The sequence below is a fragment of the Xenopus laevis genome, chromosome 3L, assembly GCF_017654675.1.
Source record: "Xenopus laevis strain J_2021 chromosome 3L, Xenopus_laevis_v10.1, whole genome shotgun sequence".
Taxonomy (NCBI): domain Eukaryota; kingdom Metazoa; phylum Chordata; class Amphibia; order Anura; family Pipidae; genus Xenopus; species Xenopus laevis.
The window spans coordinates 91710774-91723098 of record NC_054375.1 but is presented as its reverse complement, the minus strand read 5'-3'; positions in this window follow the sequence as shown (position 1 = coordinate 91723098).

The following is a 12325-nucleotide window of genomic DNA, read 5'->3' as shown; positions in this document are numbered from 1 at the left end:
TTTGAAATCTGACATGGGTGTAGACATATTGTCAGTTTCCCAGCTGCCCCCAGTCATGTGACTTGTGCTTTAATAAACTTCAGTCACTCTGTTTACTGCTGTACTGCAAATTGGAGTGATATCACCCCCCCCCAGCATCTTTACAACAGAACAATGGGAAGGTAACGAGATAGCAGCTCCCTAACACAAGATAACAGCTCCCTGGAAGATCTAAGAGCAGCACTCAATAGTAAAATCCAAGTCCCACTGGGACTGATTCAGTTACATTAAGTAGGAGAAATAGCCTGCCAGAAAGTAGTTCCATCCTAAAGTGCAGGCACAAGTCACATGACTGGGGCAGCTGGGAAAGTGACAATAGGTCTAGCCCCATGTCAGATTTCAAAATTGAATATAAAAAAATCTGTTTGCTCTTTGGAGAAATGGATTTCAGTGCAGAATTCTGTTGGAGCAGCACTATTAACTGATGTGTTTAGTAAAAAACATGTTTTCACATGATAGTATCCCTTTAAGATTTGTGAGTCACTGCAGACTGTATATAGGTAGAAACATATAGAAGTGATCCATTTGGGAATCCATATTGAACAATGCATATCCAACATATAAACTGATCACTTGAGTATTGTATACGCTATTTGTTTTCTAAAATGGTAAATTCAAGTTTTTAGTATATACATTTAAATAATAAAATGATTCTGTCTCTCTGGGAGCAATGGAATATATACAAATAGGAAATAAAATGCAAATTGGGAACCTTTTTTTTTCCTTGGGTAATGAGATCTGTTTATCATAAGAGAAGTCTGAGAAAAAGAATTTCCAGTTAATGGAGCACACATAAGGCCATTAATAATCTCAAATAAACTAACACAAGATATTATGTTTGTAGCAAACTTCCTTTGACACAAAATTCTTTTGTTTTTCTATGACATTGAGGAAGGGCAAACAATTCATTAAAATATGTTTTTCTGAAGATGTTCTTGCCACATAATATTTCAAGCATTCGCTGTAAGCAGCTATTATACTACATGAAACAGTATTACGCTACAGGTATCCAATCTTTTATCCAGAATGCTTGGGACCTGGGCTTTTCCATATATAGGGTTTCTGGCAATTTGCATCAAAGCCATAAAAACAAATATGGTTAAAAATGCCATATTTTACATACTGAACTTATTGTACCAGCCTTAAGTTTCTACATCTCAATAGGAGCAATGATTCTGGACTTCAAACCTGTCACAGGGGGTCACCATCTTGGAAAGTGTCTGCGACACTCACATGCTCAGTGGACTCTGAGCAGCTGTTGAGAAGCTAAAGTTAGGGGTAATAGCAAATCATAAAGCAGTAAATGAGGTTTGTCTGTGATATAAGATGATGCTACAAGGCTGATTATCAGCCTTATATTGTGACATTTCTCATCTGTATATACTGTATATTGTGAGTTGGTCCCTAAGCTCAGTAAGTATACAGTTGTGTGTGCTTCAACCACCTCACATAAGTTCCTTTCGGGCAGGGTCAGACTGGGGGGCCCGGGGCCCACCGGGACTACTGTCCAGGGCCCCCTGACCCCCTCACCCCCCTACTGTGATGCGCACTGCGCGCCTGCGTGACGGCGCGGCTCGACGCTCCTGCTTGAAAGGCGCCACTCAGGGATCTGTGTGAATGCCGCTGCGCGCATGCGCAGATGGAGCAGCGCGGCGCTTATAGAAATCTTTTTTTTTTTTCAAACAAACTTGTCGGGAGAGGGGTCTGGCCCGGTGGCGGCCCATTAAGGGTCGGGCCCACCGGGTTTTTTCCCGGTTTCCCGCCGGGCCAGTCCGACACTGCTTTCGGGCAGAGTGCAAAGCAGTGTATAGGCCCTTGCCATGGGCCAAATATACAGCAAAGAAGAAAAACTGCAGCACCTCTTGTTTGCAAATTGTGAAAAATGTATTACAATTGGTCAGTAACAGGCAACGTTTCGGACCTTGTCTTGCCCTTTCTCAAGCCTCTTTTCTCCTAAGCTCAGTAAGTGACAGCAGCACAGAGCATGTGCAGTGAATCAGCAGAAAAGAAGATGGGGAGCTACTGGGGGAATCTTTGGAGACACAGATCTTCGCTGCTAAAGGGCTGTGGTTCCCTTGGGCTGATACAGAATCCCAAAACATAATGTACAACATTTCTAGCCTACTTCTTTAGTTTAGCTTTAATTCTCCTTTAAGGCTACTAAAAAATGTGAACATTATAATAGGATTGTTTTGCCTCCAGTATGGATTCATGCAGCTTAGTTAACATCAAGTATAAGTCAGTTTAATTATTATAGAGAAAATGGAAACAAAACTAGAATTATTTACTTAAAATGGATTTTTGCATATCAGGTTTTCAGTTAAAGGAACAGTAACGTCAAAAAACAAGTGTTTTAAAGTAATCAAAATATAATGCAGTGTTGCCCTGCATTATAGAAACACTACTATTGTTTATATAAATAAGCTGCTGTGTAGCAATGGGGGCAGCCATTCAAAGGAGTAAAGGCTCAGGTTACACAGCAGATAGCAAATAAGCTCTGTGTGTCTAATGGTGTTATCTGTTATCCATTAGTTAACCTGTGCCATATAGCCGTTTTTCAATTTCCGCCATTGCTACTCAGCAGCTTTTCTGAAGCAAACAGATCAGTTTTACAAGTGCAGGGCAACAGTACATGATATTTTCATTACTGTAAAACACTTACATTTTTTGGTGTTACTGTTCCTTTAAGGGATTCCATAGCATTGGATAATGGAGCTCAGACACATGATAATTTGGTTGAAATTTAAGGTGAGATTTTACTTGATTTCGATATAGTAAATATATGGTAAGAGATCTTACCAAATCTTTTCATTTGTAGAAACAAGAAAAAACATACCTCAGTAAACTAAGATAATAAAGAACCTCACCCTTACGTATACACATTTATTGCTTATCATAAGTTGGGTGCTAACATAAGGTTCTTATATGCATCCAAAGATGAAGCTAAAGTAATCTGCTGTCCACATACTCTGCACAGGAAACCTCTACATCAGTCAGAACATACTGTACATAATATCACTTTTAAATGGAGGCATGTCAGAAACTAGGAAAGAGAACTTCTCTAGGTGGGCTGAAAGGGCCACAGCACTAACTAATGTTGCAGCAAGGCTTGGTGTAGGATGCTGTTACTAGGAGGCAGTAATATTTCATACAACAAATATGCATGGCAGAGCATAAGTTACTATAAACTCTTTGGTACTCCTTCTAGCAGGCATGCATCATGACTTTACATTTTGAAATACTTTAATTCCAGAGGTTTCATCATAACATCATAAATTGCGGCAAATTTCCATGTTTCGACACAAGCAAATTCATTTGCAAAAATGTGGAGACAATTCACCAGCAAAAAATCCACTGCATCATAGAAAAATTGGTGTGCACATAAAAATACAAAAATCAAAATTATTCGGATGCCCATTGACTTTAATGCATTTGGACCAAATAGTTGCGTGTTTAAAAATTGCAGATTGCATCAAAATTGACGTACGTCAAAATTATTTTGACGCCCATTAACTTCAATGCATTCCGCAAATTTTTTGCCGTTTCGCTGTAAATTCGCACATTTTTCGGCAAAGTAAAATGGCACAGATTCGTCCATCACTAGCTTTGAGTTGTGTTTTGAAATAGCTCGGAACATATCAGCATTCCTTATTCAATCTTATAAAAATCTTATACATATTTATCTCAGCACACACACTAATTAAGAAAAATAAACTTCCTAAAAGATATTATGAATATTAATACTACCTTTACTATCATATTCTGTGCATGACCCAACTTTTAGGGAAAAACAGTGTCCTTCAAGTGCAGAGAGAATATATAGTGATTACCATGTGTTTTACCAAAACTCTGATCCAATTTATATTAAAGTTGTGAATCAAATAATCCAAAATCATACATGTTGCCTTATCTGTGGTTACTACAAGTTATCCTATTAAAAACCTATTCAGAACATTTTGTGTGTTCTGTTAACAGAATATATCAGTAGCCAATAAGTATACAAACAACACACTGGTATAAGGAATATCTCTTTTGGGGTAAATGTTCAATGAAATAAAAATTCTCCTTGCTACAAGTAAAAGGCCTCTCTCCTACACATAAGACTAAATCACTGACACAGTGCGTGGTGTTCATCAATAACTCGCAACTCTTGCTTAGTTAGATTAGCTTCATTTCAGTCCCAGCCTTAGGCAACAGCTGGGTTACTTTTGTACCATCTATAACTAAAAAGCTAATTACGGTAAGAACTAATGGTTATTAGTAGAAACCGCAAAGCAGACATCTATTTTTTGAATCCTGCAAATTAAATATTTATGCCTTAGGAGTTTTACCACAATTTCAGCACTTATTTATTTGTTAAATTGTGGCTTTTCAATCTATTTATCTGTCTTCCTGCCTGCATATACTGTACATATAAATGCCACTTGCATCGCTGCTACTGTAAAAACCCAAAGTGAAAACTGTAAGAGGTGGCTACTTCTGCTACCACCTCTTCTAACAATGAATGAGATATTTCACCAAAGAAGAAAATTGGTGTAATAAGTTAAGCTGGGTATTTATATTTATTCCAGATGCTCAAAGAAAGATTTAGGAAAGGGTCTGTAATTTCTAGATGCTGAACAGAAGGGCACCCTAATAATGCACTCGGAGGGACTAGGTGTAATTGATGTTTCAAAATAGTTATCCACTTATGGTGTATAATATCATGTGTATGCAGAAGAGGGACCAGTTGAGCCACTATATAATAATGTAACAGATTGGGGACACTTAAAACGCCTTGTCATTTAGTTCTATACATGATTTGCCTAGTTATTCTAGGATGTTTATCTGCCCAGATAAATTGAAATAGCTTTCTCTGCATTGTATTATGAAATTGAACATGGATCGGAAAGGGTAATGCTCTAAACAAATATAATAATTTCGGTAAAAGGGTAATTTTAAATGCATGTATTCTCCCGAACCTGGAGAGCTCCATTTTTGACCCAACATTGCAGGGTCTCACTCGCCATTTTCCAGAGTTGGGGTTTTTATTGATATAGTGTGGAGAACTCACAAGGGATGTCAATTCCTAGATAATAGTAGAGTTTTAACATTTCAAGTAAAAGTTCAGTTGCAGCAGTAGGTCAGGAAAGTAAAATGTTTAAGGCAGCTTTTGTATGATTTATTGTTATTCCTGAGATTTTGCCAAAACTATCTAATAGGTGAATTTGGTTGGGTAATGAGGTTAGTGGTTTGGTTATCATAAGAATATCCTCAGCGTACAAACACTGTTTGTGAATTTGTTGTCCTATTTGCAATCCTGAGATGTTCTTATCTTGCCTAATGAGTTCAGCCATATGTCCAGAACAAAAAAATTGGAGAGTGGCATCCTGGCCTGGTAACCCTTTCTATGGTGATAAGATCTGCCATATATGCGCCCCATTCAGGAATCGCTGTAGGAAAGCAATATAGCATTTTCAAGATATTCAGAAAATGTGGACAAATATGTAGAGTAGAAAGTAGAGATAATTCCATGAAATAGAATCGAAGAATTTATGGATATCTATAGACAGTAACATCCCTTGTTGATTCGTTGTCTGTAATATGTGTATGAGTTGTAGTATTCTGAATTCTGTTTGGACTGAATCAATCAGGTCAGGAGAAAACCTACTTAAATGGTCTGCCAAGATTTTGGTCAATAGTTTGATATGTATGTTCATGATGGATATTATTCTGTAATTTGAACAGTCTATATGACCTTTCCTTGGTTTTGCTATAAATGTTAATTGATCTTCTGAGGATTCTCCATTACATATTTGCCCTGATCTGATCGAGCTGAACATATTTGTAATATGTGGAATCAATTGGGGAGCCATTTTTTTGTAATATAATCCTGAAAAGCTGGGCCTGGGGATTTTGCTATTTTCAAATTCTCAATTGCTTTTGTTACTTCTTTTGTTGTAATTTGGGAATCTAAAGTTTCTGATTGTGTAATGAACAATTTTGGGAGCTTTAAGAAGTGGAAGTTGTCTGGCTTTGCATACAAAAGGAAAAATATGCAGAGAATTCCTGGAGAATTTTCTAAGGGTTATCTGTAAGGTCTCCTGTTTTGGTTCAGTTTGTTGTTGGTGGAGTTGTATGGTAAACGGGTTGGTTTATTTTCCTACTTGAGAGTGTTCCTACCTTATTACTGTGGGTATAAATTTTTTGTTTGGTCCACTGTAGTTGTTTCTCTGTAACTTGAGACAGCAGAAGGTTTAAAGTGGACCCGTCACCCAAACAAAATTATTCCAAATCCTATTTTATCATGTTAGTCAAGCAAAATGAACTTTAATTACACTGTATAAATTATTTGAATCTTGTTTCTATCAGTCTGGGAATTCAAAATTATAGCAACCAGGAAGGAGCCATTTTGTGAACACTGTTATTAAGGCAAGCCTTGTATCATCTCAGAATCTTGTTTGTGCACCAGGAAACAGGGACCCAATGTCTATCCCCATGTACTGGTTACACAATTAAATGGTTAAGAGAGCTGGGGGAATGTAGGGAGAGCAGAGACATCTAGGAAGTGCTGAATGGAAAGTGAAAGTAATTGCTTGTCCCGCCTCTATGCCTAGGCATAGAGGCGGGGTAGGCAATATTTGATTGACAGCTGATATTTTTAAATGAGTTTACAACAGCTATGAATGCTTTAATAAAAAAAAGAAATTGGATTTCATGTTTAATTTAAAAAGGACTTTTATTATACAGATTTTCATGTCTGGGTGACGGGTCCACTTTAAATCAGTACATAATTTGCATACCAATGCCTTTAAAGAGGGGGATAGGGACAATTGGTTCTGTAGGACCATATTGTGGATTTTATGTTCTATTTCTTTTATTTTCTGGAGGATTTGCTTATTTTTGGAGGAAGAGAGTTGTATAATTTCCCCTCTAATTACTGTCTTGAGGGCTTCCGATAGAGCAATATAAGAGGAAACGAATCCCTGGTTTTCTCTAAAATAGTTTTCTACCGTTTGTTTGATTGGTGTAAAGGAGGATTACGTTTTCAGTATAGAGTCATTTAGTCGCCAGTTAAACGTGGCAGGTCTTTGCCAAAGGTTTGTAAGTATGAGTGTGGTATGTGAATGGTCTGACCAGGGTGTAGTTAAAATCTGGGCTTGGTAAACTTTGGAGTAAAAATTAGGAAATAACTAAGGTCTATCCTGGAATAAGTGCCATGGGGTTATAATAATAATTGAAATCTTTGGTATATGGGTGGAATTCTCTCCAGGAGTCTATTAATATCAGGCATTGAAACATGGTTTTGATCCAAGAAGGGGAAGGTTGAGGTAGATGATACAGTGGTAAGGTGTGATTTTTCCCAGTAATTGTCCAGTGGGGAACTAGTGTCGCCTGTCATAATATAGTGCCTAAGTAATGTCTTGGAGATGTTCAAAAAAGGTAGTTTTCCAGTGTAATAGGATAGTCAAACAGTTTGTTAATCAGTATAAGGTATCTGCCCTGTTCACCAGTAAATTGTTGGGTAATTACTAAAGGCAGATTTTTCTTGAAGGCAATAAGCCTTAGGGCCCGAAGAAGCATAGAAAGTGGGAAAGTGGTGTGAGAGATATTTAGGTGCAGATGTTTGAGAAAAGTGAATCTCTTGGATGCAGATTCTGTCTGCATGAGTGGATTTGTAAAATGGGAAAGCTTTGGAACATTTGTGGGATAAGTTAAGGCCTTTTGTATTATGTGAAATACATTTTAAGTGGGTAGCTATGCAGAGAAAGCTATGGTCTGAATATAGGTTGTACTCACTACCCCAGTGTCGCTTTGTCCTCCCAGAGCTGCACATCCAGGTTAGGAGAAGCCTCTCACAGGTAATCGTCTAAGTAGGTCGTCGGTGAAATGAGAAAAAAATTAATAACTGTTAACATCTGAAATATAAACCAATAGCAACAGTTTGAAAAACAGTAACATCAGGTTTAAGGCATAAAACCTAGATTTGGCCTCACTAAAGTGAAAGATTACCGTATAAACTATGCATCATCTAAATCATATCAGTAGGTATACACATTTAATGCATGTACAATGTGTAATGGTTTTAAGCAGAAGACCAAAGTCGAGGGTAGCTCAATTGCAACCAGGCATCTATGGTATATGTCAATAGAGGAATAATCTCACATCATCCGTTATAGATGTGTTTTGTCATCCTGGTATCAGCCCAGTTTCAGGGAGGGTCCGGAAGAAGGTAATGGGGTGGGTGTCTTTTTCCGGTTCCAAATTGGCATCAGTAGGTGATCCTGAAGCATTTTGGAGGGGGGGGGGTGATCCTGAATCTTTTTGGGGGGAGGGAAAAGGGGACTGTTGTAACCAAGGTACTAGCTGCAGTCTTTTTAGGATCTCCCAAGCATCATTGTAGTTGGTTGGGTAGTGTTGTTTGCCTTTATATGAGAATAACAGGCGGAAGGGGAAACCCCATCGATAGCGAATGTTGGCCTGTTGTAGTATTGTCAGAACCGGATTAAAGGCACATTTCTTCTGAATTGTTTGAGGAGCTATTGTATATCCGTGAAAATTTGTAGTGATGTTTTTATTGGACCATCTCTTACCTTTCCAAAGATGGTTAACAAAGTCATCTGTGAGCACATATATCACACCATTAGAATAAGAAAATGATTGATCTGTGTGTAGCTTTTCTTATTAGTTCCTGGTACATAATAACTCAGACTTTATCATTAGTTTTATTTTTCTCTGTATCTGCAAAACTGACTTTTATTCCCTAAAGACCAACCGGTGCAATGGTTTTCACAGCTATCATATTAGGCATGACCGGTACACTTTTAGTTATTTGTTTTTTTCTGGTTCAGTCTCCAGGACAAAAAGCAGGGGGCACAGAAGAAAATCAACTATATTCTAGGAAATGACCACCCAACAGCAAGATATCAGCATAAAACCTACACTAATGCAGGGTAAATCCAAATGCAAAACAGTTTGTTTTTCTTACACAATGATATAGAATCAGTATGTGCAAATGTATTATAATTTGTAATGGGCAGCTGCATAGTTTGCACTACTAATTTGCAGTATTGAGGCCTCACATTGATTCAATCCGGGGAACGATAATTATTGAACTGGTACTGTATGTCCTCCCCATGTATGTGTAGGTTTTCCTGTTTATTTAGGATTTCTCCCACTTTACAATAACCATACAGGCTCATTAACTGGGTCTAGAATAACTGACCCTAGTGTGTTTTGAGAATGGGACAAGGAATGCGCGAACGAGGTATAATCTTGGTAAACAGTGGTGTAACTACCTGGGGAGCAGGGGGTGCGTTTGGGCCAGGGATGTATGGCCGGCGGTTCCAGGTGTACGGAGGGGGACGGGGGGGGGTGGCGGCGCATCCCGCGCCAGGGCCCGCCCCCCTCTAGTTACATCACTGTTGGTAAAACAATCCATACAATGTATTGCCATTATAAATATAAAGGATAATAATGTATTGTCATAATCAAAACTTTTTTTTATTATTTAAAGTAACAAATTATTCCACAGTGCTATGCTACTGGGATCAGATTTATTTGGATAGCAATTTAAATAAATAGACGATACCAATGAAAGTGACACAGTGTCACTTATTACCATTTCCAATAGGCCAACTAGATATAGCTTGTCATATTGTGATAGTACCCTGTAGTTCTGGGATAGGACATCTACTAATAGGACATGAGGAATCAATGGTGTTCTTGTCTGTACAGAAGTGATAATCAGAAATGGCTCAATAGAGATTACTGCTGGCCGTGTCAGTTATTTCACAAACTGATTGACTTCCCATTCTGGGCTAGGACTTAATAGAAAAATCAAGTATTGAGTGACAGTCAATAGAGAAAACAAAGTCAATGACCATCTGGAAAGAAACATGATTGTTAAAATGCAGAAGGAATGGTAGATTGGAAAGCAATGGCAGGAAGGTGACCAGACATCAAACTTGATCTTTAATTTTTAATTAAATGAGACATTTAGCTCAACAAAATATTCAGGCTGCAAGAACTTAAAATACTGCATTCTTTTTACATTGGAACTATTTATTCTGCAGGTAGCAATATTCTAATGTTAGCTTGTCTTGATTTTGAAATCAAAAAAGAGTATTAAAATGTTTTATTACAACTTGAAACAAAAAGGGTATTTTACAGTTTGTTATTCCCAAAAAAATCTGTGTGTTATTTGTATTTTATAAATTGCATGTAGCAAAACATCATGTAGAACCCTGGTTGGATCTAAATGCTTAAGGGGAGATGTAAATTAAGTATTTCTCTAGAAGCCAAACATGAGTTTATTTTGACCTACACAATAGACCGTCCTTTAAAATTGCCCTAAGTTACAAGTAAAAGCAGAGGTAACTAGAATCACCCAAAGGCCAGAAATAGCCTATTGATTAATGAGATCTCCTCTGCATAAATTCCCTTCAACAAGGTTGTGGTGCTGTATATATGTCTACTATTTATTCCATTCAGCTAGTTCATTGGAGGATGGTTAAGAGAATATTATTTGAGTATATGGTGTTTGTTTTGATGCATGTGTATTGTCAGAGATATGGCATATATTTATATATAGTAGATATTACTGAATGAATTTGCATGCATACAGTACATAATCTGTGGCCTGCATTATTACAGTATGTGAAAAGAGGTGGATCAAGTGTGAGCCTGCATGAAAATCTTGCATTTGGAATACTACTGAATTTATCAAAAGTAGATTTATGGTATATGAGGCTAATGATCATAATGTTACAGGTTTTGCTTTAATTTCTGCTGTATAGGGCATGGAATGTTGGGGTGGGCAACTCATCCTGTATTGCTGTATTGCCTGAAACTTGTTTTTAATGAATGAATGACCATAGTGAATTAGATAAACTGAATTTGGCCCAAAATTACATGAGTTTCTTTTCTTTAAGTGCAAGTATAAAGGGGGTGTAACCCAATCTAGGCTAGACTAGACATTGTCTCGCTAGGAAACAGGACCTTCTCTCTACAGGATTGGCCTTCGCTGGAGGGGTTTTGCAACTACACCTCAGTCATGCTGTGTGACTAAATAGAAACAACTGGATGGCAGAATGTTATTGATCAAAACAAATAGCAACAGGACTGATTCTTTTAAAGCACCACAGGGTTATTATAGTCACAATCCTTGCGGTATCTCATATACACATCAGGCACAAATCACAGTAATCAGAGACAGCACCACCTGATGCCCCTGAGGAGATAGCTTGGCATACTTCCAAATGCACCCTCAGGAACTCTACTCGATGACCTGGAGCACCTATCACTTTAATGGTTATTTTATAAAAGAAGAGTCTGTACTATAAAAACATATTCTTAGATATATGTGGGAGGGTAAACACATCCCTATCCAACTAAACCTAATATGTTTACTTTTTTTTTTACATCTTTTTGCTGATGATTTCCCATGGTCACTGATCTTTTGTGGCTACCAACGGTTTTCTGTGTGGCCTTCTGAATACAGTAGATGCCAAACAATAACTAAAAACTATCACTGTAAATGTTATATGGACTGGGGCTCACCAGGGCTGCCACCTCAAGGGCCCTCATCCCATTCCAAACTTCTAGAACTGCTGCTAGTTTCCTTGTGGCCGCAATAGGGGGTGGAGGTGGAGCTGCTAAAGTTCCTGGTGGGGAGCAGACCTAGGTCGGTAGGGCCCACCAGGTTTTTTTCCAAATGTCCTGCAGACTCAGTCTGACCCTGGATGAACAGTTTTCACAGGATACATTATACAAATGTGTACATTAGTTTACAATGAGCACTATGAAATGATGTGCCTGCACTATATGGGGAAGCATGTTGATTCTTTCACCTTTCATCTATATCAAGCTGTGTAAAAATTGTAGTTAGAATACACATCACCATTTACACTATGTGAAATAATATTTTTTTATAAAGCTGTGCAAAAAATGTGAAGCTGAGAGTAAAATAATGTAAAAAGCTGTGTGAAAACCAGTGTAAATAAAAATAGGCACCTTTGTAAATTACACTGGTTCTACACTGCTTTTTACTCAAGCTTTTGTCCTCAGCCTCACTGATGGATTACACCAGCTCTAAGGTGGGGTAAAATATTTTTGTACAGCACATTTCTGGAGTAAATCAAAATACACAGCTTCATAAATAACTTTGTGATGGATTTGGCCTGGAGATTTCAGAAATGGCGATAGATGGTGTAAAGATCAGCTGGCAGATGTTTTCACTGACATCTTTAACATCTCCCTGAACACCTCCACTGTCCTGAAGTGCTTCAAAACCACCACCATTGTC